Source organism: Salmo trutta, chromosome 14 (assembly GCF_901001165.1).
Source record: "Salmo trutta chromosome 14, fSalTru1.1, whole genome shotgun sequence".
NCBI classification, from domain to species: Eukaryota; Metazoa; Chordata; class Actinopteri; order Salmoniformes; family Salmonidae; genus Salmo; species Salmo trutta.
The window spans coordinates 43,719,386-43,739,812 of NC_042970.1; the positions used below are offsets into that span (position 1 = coordinate 43,719,386).

General features: G+C 42.3%; 1 non-coding gene across 1 annotated transcript; it reads right to left on the reverse strand.

The window, feature by feature from the left end:
- Window positions 1–17,477: 17,477 nt before the first annotated feature.
- On the reverse strand, window positions 17,478–17,571 carry trnai-uau (transfer RNA isoleucine (anticodon UAU)). The gene is made up of 2 exons: window positions 17,534–17,571; window positions 17,478–17,513 (listed from the first exon to the last, which is right to left on the reverse strand). It is a non-coding gene; the product is annotated as a tRNA-Ile (tRNA).
- Window positions 17,572–20,427: the final 2,856 nt, after the last annotated feature.

A 20,427-nucleotide genomic window follows, 5' to 3' on the forward strand; every position in this document is an offset into this window, starting at 1 on the left:
TTTATGCTCACACAGCAAAGGCCACAGCAGCTCCTGAGGTTGTGTGTATGTGATTGGTCTTCTCGCTCAGGATAAGCACATGGCTGGTTTCTGGTCCATTGCAAATTGAAGAGTTCAACCCCACAGGCTTAATATTTACATTTCTGATCCTGTGGGTTTAGATCAGGGATTGGCAACTGGTAGCCCCCCTTTTGTAGACCCACGGATCAATGTACTTACTGTTTGTTGAGAGCCAGAATAGAAGAATATACAAGGTGCAATTTGTCTTAAAACTTGTATGAAAGTGAGGGAGGTAATTGGTTGCTCAGTTTCAATGGTTATGACACCTCTGATGTTGTCGCCTGTCTCGACAAGACAATGACCATAGATACCATAACAGAGTGACCCCTGGCCTGGCTAGACTCCAGCCACTGTCTATGGTCCATCTAGAAGGGATCGTCAGTTAGTGTTTCAGCAGAAGCCCATGATGTTTCATGAGGGTATTATGACACCCTTCCTAAATGTTATGCTATATTTGGATGGGATGATGTCACTGTCGCAGTAATGGAAGGCTTCAAGCACAGAACCCCCTCACCATGGCAACACCAGAATGATTTTCAGCCCAAAGTTTTTTTTTCTTTTTTTCCCTTTTTGATGTGATCTGCTGTTGGTTTTCTTGTAACTTTTCACTCCATATGTGTAGTTTATTCCTCTCATTTTGTGTGTGTTTGTAGCTGGGTGTGTGAATGCAAACGGCTGCCTGTATGATTGCCTTTTTTTGTGTGAAATAGGAAATCTGAATATCCTTCTATTTCTTTTATTCAGAGCAGTATATGATAACTCCAGCATGTTATAATAAGTCCATGCCAAATATCTTGTATGACTCCAGTCTGTATCTCTTAAGTTTAAGCAGTTTTGCTTTGATTTTTGATTTGATTACTTTATGCATGAAAGGTACTGTATCACTTGTCAAGTGTATGAAAGCTGTGAAAAGTCTCTCCTGCCTCGAGCTAGTCACACACGTCCTAACCATCTTATTACTGTATTAATCAGTCTCTAATAAATGTGCTGCCTGGGAATGTTCCTGGAGCTGAGGATCTGCTCTCCGGTGCAGGACAGACAGGTGATGGTCTTCGACTGCAGCTGCTGCACTCAACAAGCCAAGAGCAGAGATAATATTAAATAAATCTGACAGACTCGGACGTTGGCTGGATGGCTTGTGAAAACAGTGCATTCCAATCATCAATGGCATTCGAAATCAAATCCTACCGTATTCAAAAAGTATTGAAAGGATCTCCACACACTTTACGAATGAAAATGGAAAGGAAAAGGAAAAAATACTGTTCATATTGTACAGTACATGTAGGCCTGTAGTGATAGATGCCTGAGGAGAGAGAGGCTGTGTTGGAGTGTGATGGACAGATGGATAGAGTCAGAGTCATCACATCGGACTGACTCCTAGCAAGCCATCTGGCCCTCAGGACCCCACTCTCCCCACCCAGACTCAGTTCTGAACTCCACAGAGAGAGACAAAAACGTGTCCTGTTTGACGCAAAATGAACTAATGGAACCAACCATGCTAATGGGACTTTTCTCTTGCCTTGCATGTTGGTCTATTGGAAGTGGAACACAGCTGTAGGTAGAAGTAGCCTGTAGCTACAGATTTAGGTTCATCCCTGTCTGATTAGTTGAATCAGGTGTGTTTGTGCTTGTATTGCCTATAATTCAGGAACTCGTGCTACCCAGGTGTTGTGTACTATGAATGAGTTCCTGCTGCCTCAGGGCCACTTCCTGTTCTGATTGAGTGACCTTTGATACCTGCGCAGTGTGGGCAGCATGGAGCCACCTACAGGCGGAGGCTGACTCCGTACTCTGGAGCCTCAGGTGATGTCTGTTCTCACACATTATGGCATGGTCACGGGCTCTACCCACACATATACACACATGCACATTGACACGCACACACAAATGCACACACATATACACTTACTCACACATACATTCACAGAGCCACAGAGCCACGCACATATAACAACATATAAGCACTCACATACACACATGCACAAATGCATGGACGTAAGCATTCACATACACACCCACACATGAAAGCATACTCACACACCCCTTAGCATTTCTCCTAGCTCATCTGATGAGAGCTGACATCTCCCTCAATCCCCGTCGTGTTTGCCATCCACGACATATCTCTCTTTCTCATTCTCTCTGCCTCTTTTTCTCTATTCCTCTCTCTCCCGCTCTTCTTCCATCTCAGCTTCTGTTTCTCTCTCCCTCTCTTCACTCTTTCTCTGCCACTCTCTCTACTTCTCTCTCTCTCTCTCACACACACACACACTATCCCCCTCCCTCCCACCTCTATGTGTGTATTTCTCAAAAAAAGATGTGTTGCACTCAGCCATGAGAGAGAAGCTCAGCCATGTGAGAGAAGCCCAGCCATGTGAGAGAAGCTCAGGTTTTCAATCAAAATTCTATTGGTCTTCTCGCAGGATAAGCACATGGCTGGTTTCTGGTCCATTGCAAATTGAAGAGTTCAAACCCACAGGCTTAATATTTACATTTCTGATCCTGTGGGTTTAGATCAGGGATGGCCAACTGGTAGCCCCCCTTTTGTAGACCCACGGATCAATGTACTTACTGTTTGTTGAGAGCCAGAATAGAAGAATATACAAGGTGCAATTTCGAAATGTGGTTGTGCATCAGCAGTTTTTCTCTTGTGATGTCAGTCACTGACAGTCACTCAATTAGCCATGTTGGCTAAATGTGTAGAATTGCAGGAAATTAGCTTTAAAACAGTAAACATTCCTCTCCACACCATGGCAAAATGGGTAGAATTGCAAGAAATTACCTGTAAATGCATTTTTTTCTCTCCACCCCATGGCAAAATTTGTAGAATTGCATGTAATTTGTTTTAAAATTGCAAAGTTGTCTCTCTGCCCCATGGCAAAATGTTTAGAATTGCAGAAAACTTGCTCTACAGGTTCAATGCAGCCAGCTATCTAACTTGTAGTAATCATGGTTGAATTACCGACAGATATCAGATATCATATTAAAAACTGCAAACATTTCTCTCCACCCTATGGCAACATTTGTAGAATTGCAGGAAATTTGATGTAAAACTGCCACATTTTCTCTTCGCCCCATGGCAAAACGAGTAGAATTGCATATTTAATTTTTATTGTTTTTTTAAATGTTCTGCATATTGAGCAAAATGTGTAGATTTGCAGCAAACTTGCTTTAAAATGGCACATTTTTCTCTATACCCCATTGCAGGAAATTTGCTCTAAAACGTAGAATTTCGCTGAAGGCCCACAAAAGGCTAGAGCTGGGTCTGACTGCATGTGTAGGTATGGATGTGCGTACACAGACCCGTGAGCCACTGCAGACCTCCATGATGAGTTCAGATTTTTTGTGGCCCATTCCCCCATCAAAGTTGCCCATCCCTGTTTTAGATCATGTTTTGCTTTCTCTAACCAAGGAGTACTAATACCTTAGCTCCAAATGTGTGTTGCATTGTTTTTTATTACCATGACCACTACAAAAAAAGCTCATATGCATGTGTTTAATGTAGTTGAGTATCAAGTTGAGTGTCGTCAGGAAGTGCGCAATTGTGTACTGTACTGTACAGTAGGATGCAGTCTGATTTGAAATTATTATTATTTAAAAAAAATGTATTGCTTTGCTACTATTTTCGCAGTGATACATTTTCACAACTGTTAGTACAAAACGCCAAACTGGTCACACTTGTAATGCAGCCAGTCTTTCATTCAAAACCTGTCATTGTGCATTAATTTGGATTGTAAACATCTCTCACCACACAACCATTGATTCAAAATCTAAGTTTATTGTGAAATGTAATGAGAACATTGGTTTAATCACCAAAACACAACATAATGATATATTTTCAATTTAGTCGTTTTAACTACCAGTTAATCCAATAGCAAACAATGCAAGATAGGTGTTTCAAATCGCCCTTAGAAGTGCTGAAAGTAATATGCTACAGTACTGTAAATTACAGTCGATTACACAGTTTTCACATTAGGCAATAGACTTACATTACCCAATAAAATTCACAGAAAACCTATAATTTCCATAATATCTATCCAATGTGTAATCAAAGGTCTGATCAATGAAGACATCCTCATGCAAAACAAAAAACATTACATTTTCAGATATAATTGCAACATAGGTGTACTGTCTGTAATCAGATGTAACAAATTAAATGAATTAAAATAAAACAACGTTTAGCACGCGTTAATTTGCATCAAGCCTGTCTTGAGCATTTGGCCTCATTGTTGATGCACCACGGGAAAAAACTTTTGGCATTGCGAATCCAAGCTTGACATTGGTCTGCATTGAAGTCGTCGCATGCCTCATCCATGGCCAGATGAAGGGTGGCACGCTCATTGGGATGGCGATCATACTCAACTCTATGCTGAAAAACAGTCCTCAATGGGGTTGAGGAAAGGAGAGTATGGGCCGAGGATGTTCCGCTCACAGTGTCCAGTTTTGGCCAGGTTGAAGCCCACTTCATCAACAAAGATGTACTTGTGATGGTTCACAAGTACACGGCCACGGTCAGCACACGGTTACGGTCACCACCATGGGGTCTTCTGTCAATTCTGAGGGTGGAACAGAGTATACTGTCAATAGATCATACTGTAAGAATACTGTAACATGTTTTGTGAATTTACATGCATTATAATGTCATTTACTGTAAATGTAATGGTACAGCATAGTGCATATCTTGCAGACTTACCGGTTTTCTTGACGAAATGTTCTCATGATCAAATTGACAGTTGATCTTTTCAGATTTGGGTGAACTAATCTGGCAGCCGCTGCCATGGTAAGGCCTCTGTTTACCACATGGTCAACAATGATGGCCCAAAACACAACAGTTCCCTGCCATCTGCCTCCCTCAGTCTGATGTCCATCTCTTTGACCTCTTTGATGGGGCCATGCTCACCTCTCTGACGGGCCAATTTGCCACAGGCTCTTTGATTTCTTCGTCTACCTTGCTGTTTATCCAGCACACACCCTTTTATATGGTGACCAATTGCAGTTACCACTATGTGAAATCAATTAGCAATGATGAGTAGTAATTATGTATGGTTATCATGTACCATACATGTAATTGAGATGTTTATACTTTACAAACACACATTTTTTTCTGTACTTCTCAAAATCCATATATAGTACACAAACCAGTTTAAAATCTATAGGTCTACCAAACAGTTACACCTCCCTCTGCAACTCTTGGACTAAACACCTCCCTCTGCAACTGGATCCTGGACTTACTGACGGGCCGCCCCCAGATGGTAAGGGTAGGTAACAACACATCCGCCACGCTGATGCTCAACACGGGGGCCCCTCAGGGGTGCGTGCTCAGTTCCCTCCTGTACTCTCTGTTCACTCATGACTCCATGGCCAGGCACAACTCCAACACCATCATCAAGTTTGCCGATGACATAACAGGGGTAGGCTTGATCACCAACAACGATGAGACAGCCTATAGGAAGGTCAGAGACCTGTCCGTGTGGTGCCAGGACAACAACCTCTCCCTCAACGTGATCAAGACAAAGGAGATGATTGTGAACTACAGGAAAAGGAGGACCGAGCATGCACCCATTCTCATCAACGGGGTTGCAGTAGAGCAGGTTGAGAACTTCAAGTTCCTTGGTGTCCACATCACCAACAAACTATCATGGTCCAAACACACTAAGACAGTCTTGAAAAGGGCATGACAAAGCCTATTCCCCCTCAGAAGACTGAAAAGATTTGGCATGGGTCCTCAGATCCTCAAAAGGTTCTACAGATGCACCATCGAGAGCATCCTGACTGGTTGCATCACTGCCTGGTATGGCAACTGTTCGGACTCCGACCACAAGGCACTACAGAGGGTAACGCGTACAGCCCAGTACATCACTGGGACCAAGCTTTCCGCCATTCCAGGACCTCTATATCAGGTGGTGTCAGAGGAAGGCCCTAAACATTGTCAAAGACCCCAGCCACCCTAGTCATAGACTGTTCTCTCTGCTACCGTACGACAAGCGGTACCGGAGTGCCAAGTCTAGGTCCAAAAGGTTTCTTAACAGCTTCTACCCACAAGTCATAAGACTCCTGAACAGCTAATCAGAGTGCTACCCAGACCCCTATTTTATGCTGCTGTTACTCTGTTTATTATCTATGCATGGTCACTTTAACTCCACCTACATGTACATATTACCTCAATTACCTCGACTAACCGGTGCCCCCGCACATTGACTCTGTACCGGTACCCCCTGTATATAGCCTCGCTATTGTTATTTTACTGCTGCTGTTTAATTATTTGTTACTCTTATTTTTAAAAAAAATTACTTATCCATTTTTTACTTAAAACGTTTTTCTTCTTAACTTCTTAAAGCATTGTTGGTTAAGGGCTTGTAAGTAAGCACTTCACTGTAAGGTCTACACCTGTCGTATTCAGCGAATGTGACAAATAAAATTAAGCGCAGTCGGATTAAGTGACGGTCAAATGTATTTAAACAAATGAGAAGAGAATCATAGGAAAACTATTGTGAGCATTGCATTGTGAAAGGCAATTACTTTATATGAAAGGTATTTCTAGATGAAACACTGATTAGGTTTTGTGAAAAGGTTACTGTGTGATTTTGTGTGTTGCACTTAGTCAATTGAAAATATGCTTAGAGTTTTTAAAAAAAACAGCCTTTTTGATGATCTGTTTTGAGTTTTTGTACTAAGAGTTGTGAAATTTTAACACATCCTTGTGAAAATAGTACCAAAGGGATAAAAAAAACTAAAGGGCGGAACAGGAGAAGGTGGCAGCGTGTTTCCAGGTATTGTGCCACCAGTACAGTGATTCAAACCACAGACTGGGCTCTCTGTAACTGTGGGTGAAGTGGAGGACGATGTGCATGTAACACCAATTGACAGTGGTGAGGAAAATAAATGCAAGAGAGCTTTTCAAACAGTGTGTGTGTGTGTGTGTGCGTGTGTGTGCGTGTGTGTGCGTGTGTGTGTGTGTGTGTGTGTCTAGTAAGAATATTTCAGACAAGCTCCAGGAAAGTGCAGATCTGTGTTGCTCTCGTTAGTGAGTGGAGAGTTCTGGGAAAAGGGAGTGAATAAATAAATGACATGAGCCTTTTCTGAGGTGGCGTGTTTACAGTGCTCTCCTCTCCTTCCTCATGGCTCCTTACTAATGGTAAGACTTCTTCCAGACCAGGGAATGGGACCATGAAACCTTAAGGTTGAGAGATGAGCAGGCAGGTTCCCTGTGTCAATGTGAAGCGTAGATAAACAAACGTATTCTGCTCTGGTCAAGACTTTGCCTAAATGACAATTTCAGTCGGAACAGTTGTCCCCTACGCATGAGACTGGATATGTGAAAGCAATATGGCCGAAACTGTTGAGATGCTGCTTACACAGACCCAGTTGTCTCAGATTTGCATACGCAAAGCCCCTTCTTCATGGAGAGACATTTAATCAATTGTCATGCTGAATCCTAATGCCTATTTGACTTGATTAATTGTAGCCTGGCAGAAAACTGGAATGATCGTTAGTGACCATTGACGATGCTTCAGATGAGAGGTGGCTGTTGATTGGAGGAAGTTTCACTGCGTCAACGGCTGATTCTCACATCATTGGGTGGCGGTTGCAGGTGAAGGTGATTCTTATTAGCATAATAATATCACCGCTAAACTCTCACTTAATCAAACAGACAGTGAAACCAGGGGTGCATTGAGGTTGTTGAGGGTGGTTATGTTCAGCACAATAGAGTGATAATGCCCAAGAGATTGTGGGTACAGTAATGTGAATAGCATATTGTAGCGACAAGGGGGAGTTGGTAGACATGAAAGGGGATACACAGTCAGTTGCACAACTGAATGCCTTCAACTGAAACGTGTCTTCCGCATTTGACCCAACCCCTCGAAGTCAGAGTGGTGCAGGGGGCTGCCTCAATTAACATCATCAGCACCCAAGTAGCAGTTGTTGTTGGGGGTTAACTGCCTTGCTAAAGGGCAGAAGGGCAACTTCTTCCACCTTGCCGGCACAGGGATTTGAACCAGCGATCTTTCAGTTACTGGCCCAATGCTCTTAAACGCTAGGCTATACCTGTTCAGAGCTGAGTACTGAAATGTTTACTGCACACATTATGCAGTTTCAACAGGGATACATGACAAGACATGTAGAAAAGTAAAGAAAATGAAACAATCAGTGTATTCCATGTATGATGGAAGACCTTATCTTTGTCATTTGCTGATAATTGTCTCTTCAGAAAAAACTATTCAAATTCCTTGGACGGAAACAGAGTGAGAGATGATATGGCTATGCAAGTGATATTTAAGGGAATGCCTCTCATCTCTCATCTTCAGTCGCGCTATCTTTGCTTGGCGTGGCTTGTTTTTTATTGTGCCGCCTCGTCTCTGTGTGACTCCTTTCCTCAGCCTCAGGGTGAACCCAGGCCCTTGTCCATCTTCATCATCCTCTCCCTCCCTCAGACTCTCTCTTCCTCATCCTCCCTGTCCTTCCTCCCTCTACCTCCTTCCTCATTCCTCCTCATCCTATTCCTCCCTCATCCTTCATATCCTTCTTCATCCGTCCCCTGCCCTCTCTCATCCTCCCCGGCCCCCCTCATCCTCCCTCTACCTCCCTAGTCGAAAAGAGAGGGATGAGGCTGGGTGCTGACCCTGATTATACACACCAACCTCATTAGGAGTTGCTCAGTGTGGCATCCCTGTGCAGATAGAGGAGAGGCCAGACCAGGCAGTGTTGTTTCAGCCTAACCAGCGGCAAAGCAAAGCAGAAAACAGATTTAGGAGGTCATGCTGAAGGGATTCAGCAAGCGTCCAGTCCTCTTAGCCTTAACAGGGCTTGCTTGTTTATAATGTCGGCTTGCTTGGTTATAATTTCATTATTTCACTTTGGGACAGCTTTGGTCAATATTTACGATACAATTTATTTTAGGGGAATAATTATTTTAAAAGATTGCATGCTATAACATGAACTAACATAACATATCTGTATGCTTTTTCTCTGTAGTAACATTTGGAGTCCTATACTTAACTAAATGAATTCCAGCAGGAAGAGGCAAGAAGTTCAAATGTATACTACTTGAGCCCCACAGTGGACACATCACAATACCCATAAAACCTGGCAGTCAAACACTGAAATGGTTCCAATCGTTTTTTCACAATTCATTAACTAAATTGCGGATTTTAGAAACACTTCAAATAAGGGATGTGTTTTGTGTAGGCTTACCCTGGCATGACGTTTTGATATCCATGTAAATCTCTCTCGGACAAGGTGATTTTTATAAATATATTCGGCTCTGTTTACTCTCAGATTAAAAAATGCTAATTCGCTTTAAAGTGGACATCATGCAAGACTACAAATCCCTGCAAGCTCCTGCACGTCACCTTTGCTGTCAGCTAGCTAGTTACTAACTACCTTGATCGAAGAAAAAAAAGATAGATTTAACATTTTATGTAACTTATATTTCTTCTTATTTATGCATTTGGTCTTGTGTCTTGTACGGAATACTATCCTAAAAGCAGTCAGATATTTATAATGTGCCATGAATATAAGGATCGTTTTTTTTCAAAGAAGCTATATAGCTAGCGAGCTACCTACCTTGATGATATTAGCAACATACCCTTATTTTACCAGATCCTGTTCTCCTTCAGCTGGTGGAGGTCTTTATTTCTGCCAACTATATGAACAAAGTGAAATCTATTTCAATTCATGGTGTCAGAACGCACTGCTGTATTGAAGCAATTCAGAACTAACTTGTTGACAGATTAACGCATTGCAGAATGTATCCATAATCATGAATGAATAAGTATATTTCTTTGACAAGAATGCACCTAGTCTCCCATCAATTACATCAAACACCTGAACTAACATTTTTTGTTTTGTACAAATCAAAATAGTAGTGTATACAAATGCATTTTACACATAGCATATAAGCAGCTGAATTTCAGCAAATATTCAATTATTTATTCATCAATGCCACAAACCTGGGACATCTTAGAGCACCAGATAAATGATTATTCCTATATATAATACTATGTCAATACTATGTCAACTCCAGTAGAATGAGAAACACACATAAAACAAGGAAGCCATGCCTAAACGCAGCTACGGTATATTATCACCCTTCTTGTCAATGTCCATGTTGCTGATGTCAATTGTGAGCAGCACATTTACCACTGCATTCAGTTTGAACCCCCAGAATAAAAAAAGAGGACAGCATTACACAAGTGAAAGAAAGGTAGCAAAAACAGTACACTTTTAAACGTGTGACTGAGTCTAGCTGTTATCAAATCAGGAGAAGAACAAGTTAAGGAAGCAGCGCAGGGAAAATGGGTGAAGGTAGGGTGAGATTATAGAGAGCATCTTTTTATTTCGATTATGATATCGACTGTACGTTTGTTTATTCCATGCGTAACTCCGTGTTGCTGTTTGTGTCGCACTGCTTTGCTTTATCTTGGCCAGGTCGCAGTTGTAAATGAGAACTTGTTCTCAACTGGCCTACCTGGTTAAACAAAGGTGAAATAAAAAAATACAAAAAAATACAAAAAATAAGATAGAGAGTTCCAAAGTGTCCGAAGTTGAGGGACCATGGGGCATAAAAGGCATAGTGTGGAATAAAGGGTAGCTAGAGAGTTTGCCATGGAATAACCATAAAATGGTGTGCTGGTGTGCTCATGAACACCTTTTAGGTCGGTGTCACAAATATCCGTCCCATGTCCAGTCGTACTCGGGGTCTCAGCGTGGGTCCCTCGACGTTATTCCATCTCAGTTGCAGCATTCAAATCGTGGTCATCGCGTGTCTGGGAATCACAACATTAAAGACGACGAGCGATCACAGCATTTCCAAAAATTGAGCCATAGACAACACAACTTAAGCATTGAGGACAGCATTTGGTTGACATGGTGGTTTACACGATGTCTACTGTGTGTAAATGATGGAAGAATCTTAACCCCAGCTGTAGCTCCATTTGAGTGTGTGGTCGCTTAGACCTGCACGTTAACTGTTACTGGGACCATCAGAGACTTGGGATACTTTCTCTCAAAATGCTGCTTGAATGTCTTCGGGTCTGCATCTATAAAAGTCCAGTACAAAATGGAGGAAGTTAACAATCTGCGGCATAGGTTGAATTCAAAGTTGGCACAAATGATCAACTAAGCAATACGATGCAACAAACTACTACACATTTGAAAGACTGTACCACACAGGCCAGTACAATAGCCTACACATGGAGAGGAACCTAAAGACACATAGAGTACCAACCAATACTACTAACCTGACAGACAGGGCAGGTGTGGACCAGTGCTGCTTTGGCTGCAGTCTTCTGGTTCACAGCTGCTTCCTTCTTCTTAATAGCCACCACCATGGCATCAGTCAACAAGTTGAACTTCAACTTGAGAGTGGAGCATGCATTATATATCAATACCCCCCCCCCCCCCCATTATTACAGAATAATTAATTCAATGGGTGAATTGCAGGAATGTGCATAAGCTTTGGTTCCAGCCTATGTCCTGATTACAAATCGTAGCCTATCACCATGATTCAGTATGTTGATTATTTAAGTCAGGTGTTAGAGCTGGGCTGGGACAAAACCCTGCACACCCTCCTGCTCTTCAGGACCCTGCGCTGACTGAAACATAGCAAAGCAGGAGAACAGCATTCCAGGTTGAAACAGCTAACCTAGTTGACAGGTGATAAGACACAGGCACACCCATTGGTTCTGGAACAGAGGAGGTGCAAATGAGGTTAGCAATTTGGCATCAGTAACATGACAGTAATTCTACCTCAAAAACAAACGTATGAATATCAATTAATTGAAACCCCACCATAGCATGTAGGCCTACTAGTTATACTAATGATCTGCTGTTCAGAGGGTAACAGCAAACATATCAATGTTTTCCCCCAGTAAAGTAACACACTGTTGACGCAAAACTGAAAGCGCGAAGCATCGCATTTAACCATGGCAAGGTGACTGGGAATATGGCCGAATACAAACAGTGTAGTTATTCCCTCCGTAAGGCAAACAAACAGGCAAAACATCAGTACAGAGAAAAAGTGTAGTCGCAATTCAACGGCTCAGACACTAGACGTATGTGGCAGGGTCTACAGACAATCACGGACTACAAAAGGAAAACCAACCACGTCGCGGACTCCGGCGTCTTGCTTCCGGATAAGCTAAACACCTTGTTCCCCCGCTTTGAGGATAACACAGGGCCAGCTACCAAGGACTGTGGGCTCTTGTTCTCTGTGGCCGACGTGTGAAAGTTATTTAAGCGTGTTAACCCTCGCAAAGCTGCCGGCCCAGACGGCATCCCTAGCCGTGTCCTCAGAGCATGCGCAGACCAGCAGGCTGGAGTGTTTACGGACATATATAATCTCTCCCTATCCCAGTCTGCTGTCCCCACATGCTTCAAGATGACCACCATTGTTCCTGTACCCAAGAAAGCAAAGGTAACAGAACTAAATAACTATCGCCCCGTAGCACTCACTTCTGTCATGATGAAGTGCTTTGGGAAACTAGTCAAGGATCATATCACCTCTACCTCACCTGACACCCTAGAGCCACTTCAATTTCCTTACCTCCCCAATAGATCCACAGACGATGCAATCGCCATCGCACTGCACACTGCCCTATCCCATTTGAATACCTATGTAAGAATGCTGTTCATTGACTATAGCTCAGCATTCAACACCATAGTACCCTCCAAGCTCATCATTAAGTTTGGGGCCCTGGACCTGAACCCCACCCTGTGCAACTGGGTCCTGGACTTCCTGACGGGCCGCCCAACACCTCCACTTCGCTGAACCTCAACACAGGGGCCCCACAAGGGTGCGTGCTCAGCCCCCTCCTGTACGCCCTGTTCACCCATGACTGCATGGCCATGCAAGCCTCCAACTCAATCATCAAGTTTGCAGACGACACAACAGTAGTAGGCCTGATTACCAACAATGATGAGACAGCCAACAGGGAGGAGGTGAAGACCCTGGGAGTGTGGTGCCAGGAAAATAACCTCTCACTCAACATCAACAAAACAAAGGAGCTGATCATGGACTTAAGGAAACAGAAGAGAGAGCACCCCCCCATCCACATTGACAAGACTGAAAAACAGCTTCTACCTCAAAGCCATCAGACTGTTAAATAGCCGTCACTAGCACCTTAGAGGCTGCTGCCCTATATACAGTTGAAGTTGGAAGTTTACATACACCTTAGCCAAATACGTTTAAACTCAGTTTTTCACAATTCCTGACATTTAATCCTAGTAAAAATTCCATGTCTTAGGTCAGTTAGGATCACCACTTTATTTTAAGAATGTGAAATGTCAGAATAATACTAGAGAGAATGATTTATTTTAGCTTTTATTTCTCTCATCACATTCCCAGTGGGTCAGAAGTTTACATACACTCAGTTAGTATTTGGTAGCATTGCCTTTAAATTGTTTAACTTTGGTCAAACATTTTGGGTAGCCTTCCACAAGCTTCCCACAATACTTTAGGGATAATTTCGGCCCATTCCTCTTGACAGAGCTGGTGTAACTGAGTCAGGTTTGTAGGCCTCCTTGCTCGCACAAGCTTTTTCAGTTCTGCCCTCAAATGTTCTATAGGATTGAGGTCAGGGCTTTGTGATGGCCACTCCAATACCTTGACTTTGTTGTCCTTAAGCCATTTTGCCACAACTTTGGAAGTATGCTTGGTGTCATTGTCCATTTGGAAGACCCATTTGCAACCAAGCTTTAACTTCCTGACTGATGTCTTGAGATGTTGCTTCAATATATCCACATAATTTTCCATCCTCATGATTCCATCTATTTTGTGAAATGCACCAGTCCCTCCTGCAGCAAAGCACCCCCACAACATGATGCTGCCACCCCCGTGCTTCACGGTTGGGATGGTGTTCTTCGGCTTGCAAGCCTCCCCCTTTTTCCTCAAAACATAACGATGGTCATTATGGCCAAACAGTTCTATTTTTGTTTCATCAGACCAGAGGACATTTCTCCAAAAAGTACGATCTTTGTCCCCATGTGCCGTTGCAAACCATAGTCTGGCTTTTTTATGGCGGTTTTGGAGCAGTGGCTTCTTCCGTGCGGAGCGGACTTTCAGGTTATGTCGATATAGGACTCGTTTTACTGTGGATATAGATATTTTTGTACCTGTTTCCTCCAGCATCTTCACAAGATGTTGTTCTGGGATTGATTTTCACTTTTCGCCCCAAAGTACGTTCATCTCTAGGAGACAGAACGCGTTTCCTTCCTGAGCGGTATGACGGCTGCGTGGTCCCATGGTGTTTATACTTGCGTACTATTGTTTGTACAGATGACCGTGGTACCTTCAGGCATTTGGAAATTGCTCCCAAGGACGAACCAGACTTGTGGAGGTCTACAATTATTTTTCTGGGGTCTTGGCTGATTTCTTTAGATTTTCCCATGAGGTCAAGGAAAGAGGCACTGAGTTTGAAGGTAGGCCTTGAAATACATCCACAGGTACATCTCCAATTGACTCAAATTATGTCAATTAGCCTATCAGAAGCTTCTAAAGCCATGACATAATTTGCTGGAATTTTCCAAGCTGTTTAAAGGCAAAGTCAACTTAGTGTATGTAAACTTTTGACCCACTGGAATTGTGATACAGTGAATTATACGTGAAATTATCTGTCTGTAAACAATAGTTGGAAAAATTACTTGTGTCATGCACAAAATAGATGTCCTAACCGACTTGATAAAACTATAGTTTGTTAACAAGAAATTTGTGGAGTGGTTGAAAAACAAGTTTTAATGACTCCAACCGAAGTGTATGTGAACTTTTGACTTCAACTGTACATAGACTTGAAATCACTGGCCACTTGAATAATTGGAACACTAGTCACTTTAATAATGTTTACATATTTTGCATTACTCATCTCATATGTATATTATGTATTCTATTCTACTGTATTTTAGTCAATGCCGCTCCAACATTGCTCGTACAAATATTTATATATTGTTAATTCCTTTCCTTTACTTAAAATGTGTGTGTATTGTTGTGCAATTGTTAGATATTACTTGTTAGATATTATTGCACTGTTTGAGCTAGAAACACAAACATTTCGATACACCCGCAATAAAATCTGCTAAACATGTGTATGTGACCAATAAAATTAGATTTTTAGAGGATGCTAATCAGTCCATCTCTAAAACCTCTCAAAAAGCCAGACTAAAATAATAAGCTACCTATGGTAGCTACGTATCATGTAGTACTTGAAGTAGGCTACCCACCCCTCAACCACAGACACAAACAAACATTATCAAGAATGCCTAGCCATAGCTTCAGCATCTAAGCTAGACTCTTGGTTTATAAAAGCCAAAGAAAGATGCACTTGTTTTTATGAATTTCTCATGCGTTTAAATGGCTAGAAATATACACATCTAATGAAGCCATCTAGCCAGGCTAATGTTGCTAACTAGCTAACCATGAGCTAGCTATCTAGCATGCATTCAAGTTTAAACTTGCCTAAGACAGTTAAAAAAATTGTCAATTTAGGCAACTTTTAGCTAATTTATTAATTACTACATTTAGCAAACATTAGATAGTTAATCCAGAGATCCTTACCTTTGCCTCAATTCGGCAGTTTCATCCAGATCATCCTGGCATTTGAAGTTCTTTATGATAGCCACATTAGCAGCTAATTAGCAATTCATTTTGGGGGGGGGTAAATACAGGCAAATATATTGATAAAAGTCAACTTATCCGAGAGAGATTTACGCTGTTATCAAAACGTCAAAGCAGGGTAAGCCTACACGAAACACAGCCCGGATTTGTAGTGTTTCTAAAATCCACAATAGATTACATGAATAGTGGAAAAATAATTGGAACCATTTCCATGTTTGACCGCTAGGTTTTATGGGTATTTTGACTCATATGGTGGTAGACTATACTTAGTGATCAGACACAAATGAGTGTAATGAGTGTGTGTGTGTGTGTGTGTGTGTGTGTGTGTGTGTGTGTGTGTGTGTGTGTGTGTGTGTGTGTGTGTGTGTGTGTGTGTGCACTGTAAAACATGCCTAACTGCCTAACTCATTAAAGAAATTGATTAGTGGCTACTCAAGCATTCCCGACGGTCAGTAGAACTCAAATAATATGTGCTACTCAGTCAATAGTATTTCTTATCACTTAAATGTTTTTGAGTAATGTTAACAAATATAAGGTTGTTGAGTAAATACAACTTTATTTATTAGTGTTTGGCTAATATCAAGTTATTGAGTTTTTACAAGTAAAAATGATTTAGTAGTTTAAAGTCAACATTTGAATAAGTAGTTCTTACTAGATTTTATTATATTTTGCGTCTACTTAAAATAATAAAGTACTTGTCAGACATATTGGTATTTGATAACAAATATATATATATATATATATCTGGTTTGTGCTGATATAGAACAATTACATTGTTGCAATTTCTCTCAACTTAAGAATTTTAAGTTTTTACAACTTGCCACTGTTTAAAAAGGATTGTGGGTAATTCAATTTGTTTTTACTTTATGATACTTTTACACATGTTTGAAAGAAACAAAAAGTATATTTCTAAAATAGTATTAAGCAGTTTGATGTGCCATGAGGTCAAATGGATCATGATGAACGCATATAAATACGTGTAGCAAATTGACGTTCAATAATGAGACAACCAATTCCCACCATCAACAAGGTCGTGCATCTGTGACGCCTGCCATTTGGTGCCATGCAGACCCGGTGGAGAGCGTGGTCCCACTGGGCATAGATGTCAATTCAATGTCTAGTTCAAATTCATTTTGTTTAAAATGACATGGAAACAACACTGATTCAACCAGTGTGTGCCCAGTGGGGTGAGACAGAGAAGACACTGTATGTCCAGCTGAGTTTTGATGCAGAGTCTTTACCCGACAAAGTCAAGTTAGGATTTGTCAGTTATCCCGTGAGAGCTTTTGTCCCGAAACCATTACAGTGTTTTAGGTGCTAAGCTATTGCAGCAGTGTGTAGGAGGGAGATTCCTAGATGTGTGAAGTGTGCAGGAGGATATGAGACAAAGGAATGTGTAGTATCGGAAGAAAAAGTTGTGTGTGTTACGATATTGCTTTACGATATTCGGTCCAAGTCAGTACTTCAATTGAGTTTCCTGGCTACCTCAGTCTGTAGAGCAAGAGACACAAAATATCTGAGTTGTGGGTTTGAGCCACACTTGGAGTGATTATCTTCTCCGCCGAAGAACCAACTCACTTTGCAAATAGCCATCCGCTTGGACTTTCGAGCAGGCTTGCCACCCTGCATTGCTGACGTGTCAGGCAAAGCTGGTGATACAGGAGAATATGGGTTTGAATGATAGCTGTGCCTGCACTCTGACATGTTATCCTAATAAAGTACCTGTTACTTGTGAAACGTCCTCCTAAATGGATTGAAAAATCCTCCTTTTCTGGAAAAGAAATTGACAGGCAGAGGGTTCAAGAAAATTACTTGCTTCTGGTGAGGCTCGAACTCACAACCTCGGCATTGCTTCGTTACATACTGTTGTATAAGTACCACGCGCTAACCGATTGCGCCACAGGAGCTGTGAAAAGCACTCTCGCTGATCACCATATTTTGCAAAAACAGAGCTATATGGTATTCGGTCCAAGTCAGTACTACAATTGAGCTTCCTGGCTACCTCAGTCGGTAGAGCATGAGACTTATAATCTCAGAGTTGTTGGTTCGACCCTCACGGTGGGCGATTTTTTTTATCCGCCGATGCACCAACTCACTTTGCAAACAGCCTTGCGCTTGGACATTCGAGCAGGCTTGCCACCCTGCATTGCTGACGTGTCAGGCTTAGCTGGTGATACAGGAGAATATGGGTTTGAATCCTAGCTGTGCCTGCACTCTGACCTGTTATCCTAATAACGTACCTATTACTTGTGAAACGTAGGGACTGTTTAGGTGAAACTGTAGGGATACCCATGGTGCTGGAGATCAGAAGTGTTCGGTAAGAGAAAGGCAGGTTGAGGTTGCCCGGATCAGAGTAGTATAGAAGGTGTCATATACTGAGGCAGTGAAGAGAGTAGTAGAGGAAGATGGGTCCAGGGCGAGGGATCCTAAGAGGCTCCCTGTGAATAGGCCGAGGCCAATAGAGAGTGATAGGAATAACATGTGCTTCAGTAAGATTTTAATGGATGTGGGGTTAGTAGGCAGGGCAATATTTCTTCCCTTTTTCCCTTCCCTTTTTGTGTCACAATGTGTAATGAATTCCCACTCCAGAACAGCAGGTGGAAACACAGGGCTGGATTAGAGAAACAGATGAATAGGGAGGCCGTGACCGGCCTCACACTCCAGAACAGTAAGTGACGGTGTATGAACCTTTCAGTTGGTTGTGATATGCCATTACAAATTGAAAGAAGAAGAAGAACAAGGTCGTGTGCACCACTCTTAACGACAGAGACTAATACAGAATCCTGCAATGACTGCTTAGGTGGGTTATAACGACAAATCGTTGAACACATAAAACAGTATTAAACATTAAGACATGACCACAGAAAATTACTAATAAGAACTACTACTTAAACAAAAATGATTTAATTTAAGTAAAAGGGACCCTTTACTACAACAATTATTCATGTTTAAGTAACTTCAGACGTTATGACTCAGAATACATAATACGAAGGAGTGTCAAAAAGTTCATAAAAAAAACAGTTAAGTATTTACAACTTAAAAAAGATAACAGGATGGGTGGTGAACCCACTTTATTACTTTAAGTATTGAACACTGGAATGCTTTGATTTGGGTTACTCGAATGGTTCCAGGCAATGGGTTTCCACAAACAAGTTGAGTTAGCAGAACCTGTTACGTTTTACAATGTGTGTGGGGGTGCTATCTCTCTCTGCTCCTTCCTCTCCTCTCTCTGTTTTCCTCATCCTAACACCCCCGCAAATCAACATAGAAATGGCAGAATTTATAAGACATGCATCCATTGCAGGAATCTTCACCACGCACACACACACACACCTACACACAAAAACACTCATTAACAAGAATGCCAGCACCTTAAACACTGACATTTCTGGAGGACATACACACTCAAATTCAAAATACATGTTTGGACACCCACCTATTCATAGACTCACGTGCATATAAGCACACGCTTTCCTTACAGTTAAGGTTTACATTTAGTCATCGAGCAGACGTTGGTATCCAGGGCAACGCACAGTCAGCGAGGGGCCACAAAGGATGAGTCAGATGTAGTCAAGCCTACATCCATCTCTCATCTATCAATCTCTCCATATTTATATCATCTCTCCTTCTCTCATCCATCCGTCATCTCCATGCCTGCCTGTTCATATTAGCATACAGCGCTGCTACAGTGAACTGGTTATTCAGAGTGAGTGAGTGTGTGTGTGTGTGTGTGGTGTGTCGTGCACACGTCCGGGAGCAACATAATGTATACAATATCTGTCCTGGTACTGCATACAATATTGTTGTTCATATGTGAGCTGCTTCCTATGTTCAATTGGGGAGAAAAGGGTTTCCCCCCCTCCAGCTCATGTTGCTTGTACAGAATAAACTGCTTCTGCAGCCATACCCCTGCACCTGCGGGAAAGAGGGAGGGAGAGCAGGAGGGAGGGAGCGTGGTGAGGGAGGGATAACAAGGAGGATAACTGTATTTTAGAAGCAGAGGGAGAGAGAATGAGAGAGAGTGGGAGATACAGGAGAGAGAAGAAAGAGAGAGGTGGGGAGATTCAGGAGAGAGAGAAAGAGAGAGGGGGGAGATACAGGAGAGAGAGAAAGAGAGAGGGTGGGAGATACAGGAGAGAGAGAAAGAGAGAGGGGGAGATACAGGAGAGAGAGAAAGAGAGAGGGTGGGAGATACAGGAGAGAGAGAAAGAGAGAGGGTGGGAGATACAGGAGAGAGAGAACGAGAGAGGGGGAGATACAGGAGAGAGAGAAAGAGAGGGTGGGAGATACAGGAGAGAGAGAGGGGGGGAGATACAGGAGAGAGAGAAAGAGAGAGGGTGGGAGATACAGGAGAGAGAGAAAGAGAGAGGGTGGGAGATACAGGAGAGAGAGAAAGAGAGAGGGGGAGATACAGGAGAGAGAGAAAGAGAGGGTGGGAGATACAGGAGAGAGAAAGAGGTGGGGGGAGATAGAGGAGAGAATTATGCAGGAAAGGAGGGAGATGGAGAGAGAGACAAAATAAGAGCATAAGAACAGGAGAGAGATAGGGAGGGAGGAAGGGAGGATATGAGAACCTCTATTAGACAGAGAAGAATCTCCCTCCAACCGAGGAAAACTTTGCAGGGGGATGGGGCAGGGTACCCCTCCTCTCCTGTCCTCTACCCCCTAGTCTCACCATGTGAGAGGTGACCAATCACAGTGTGTGTGTGTGTGTGTGTGTGTGTGTGTGTGTGTGTGTGTGTGTGTGTGTGTGTGTGTGTGTG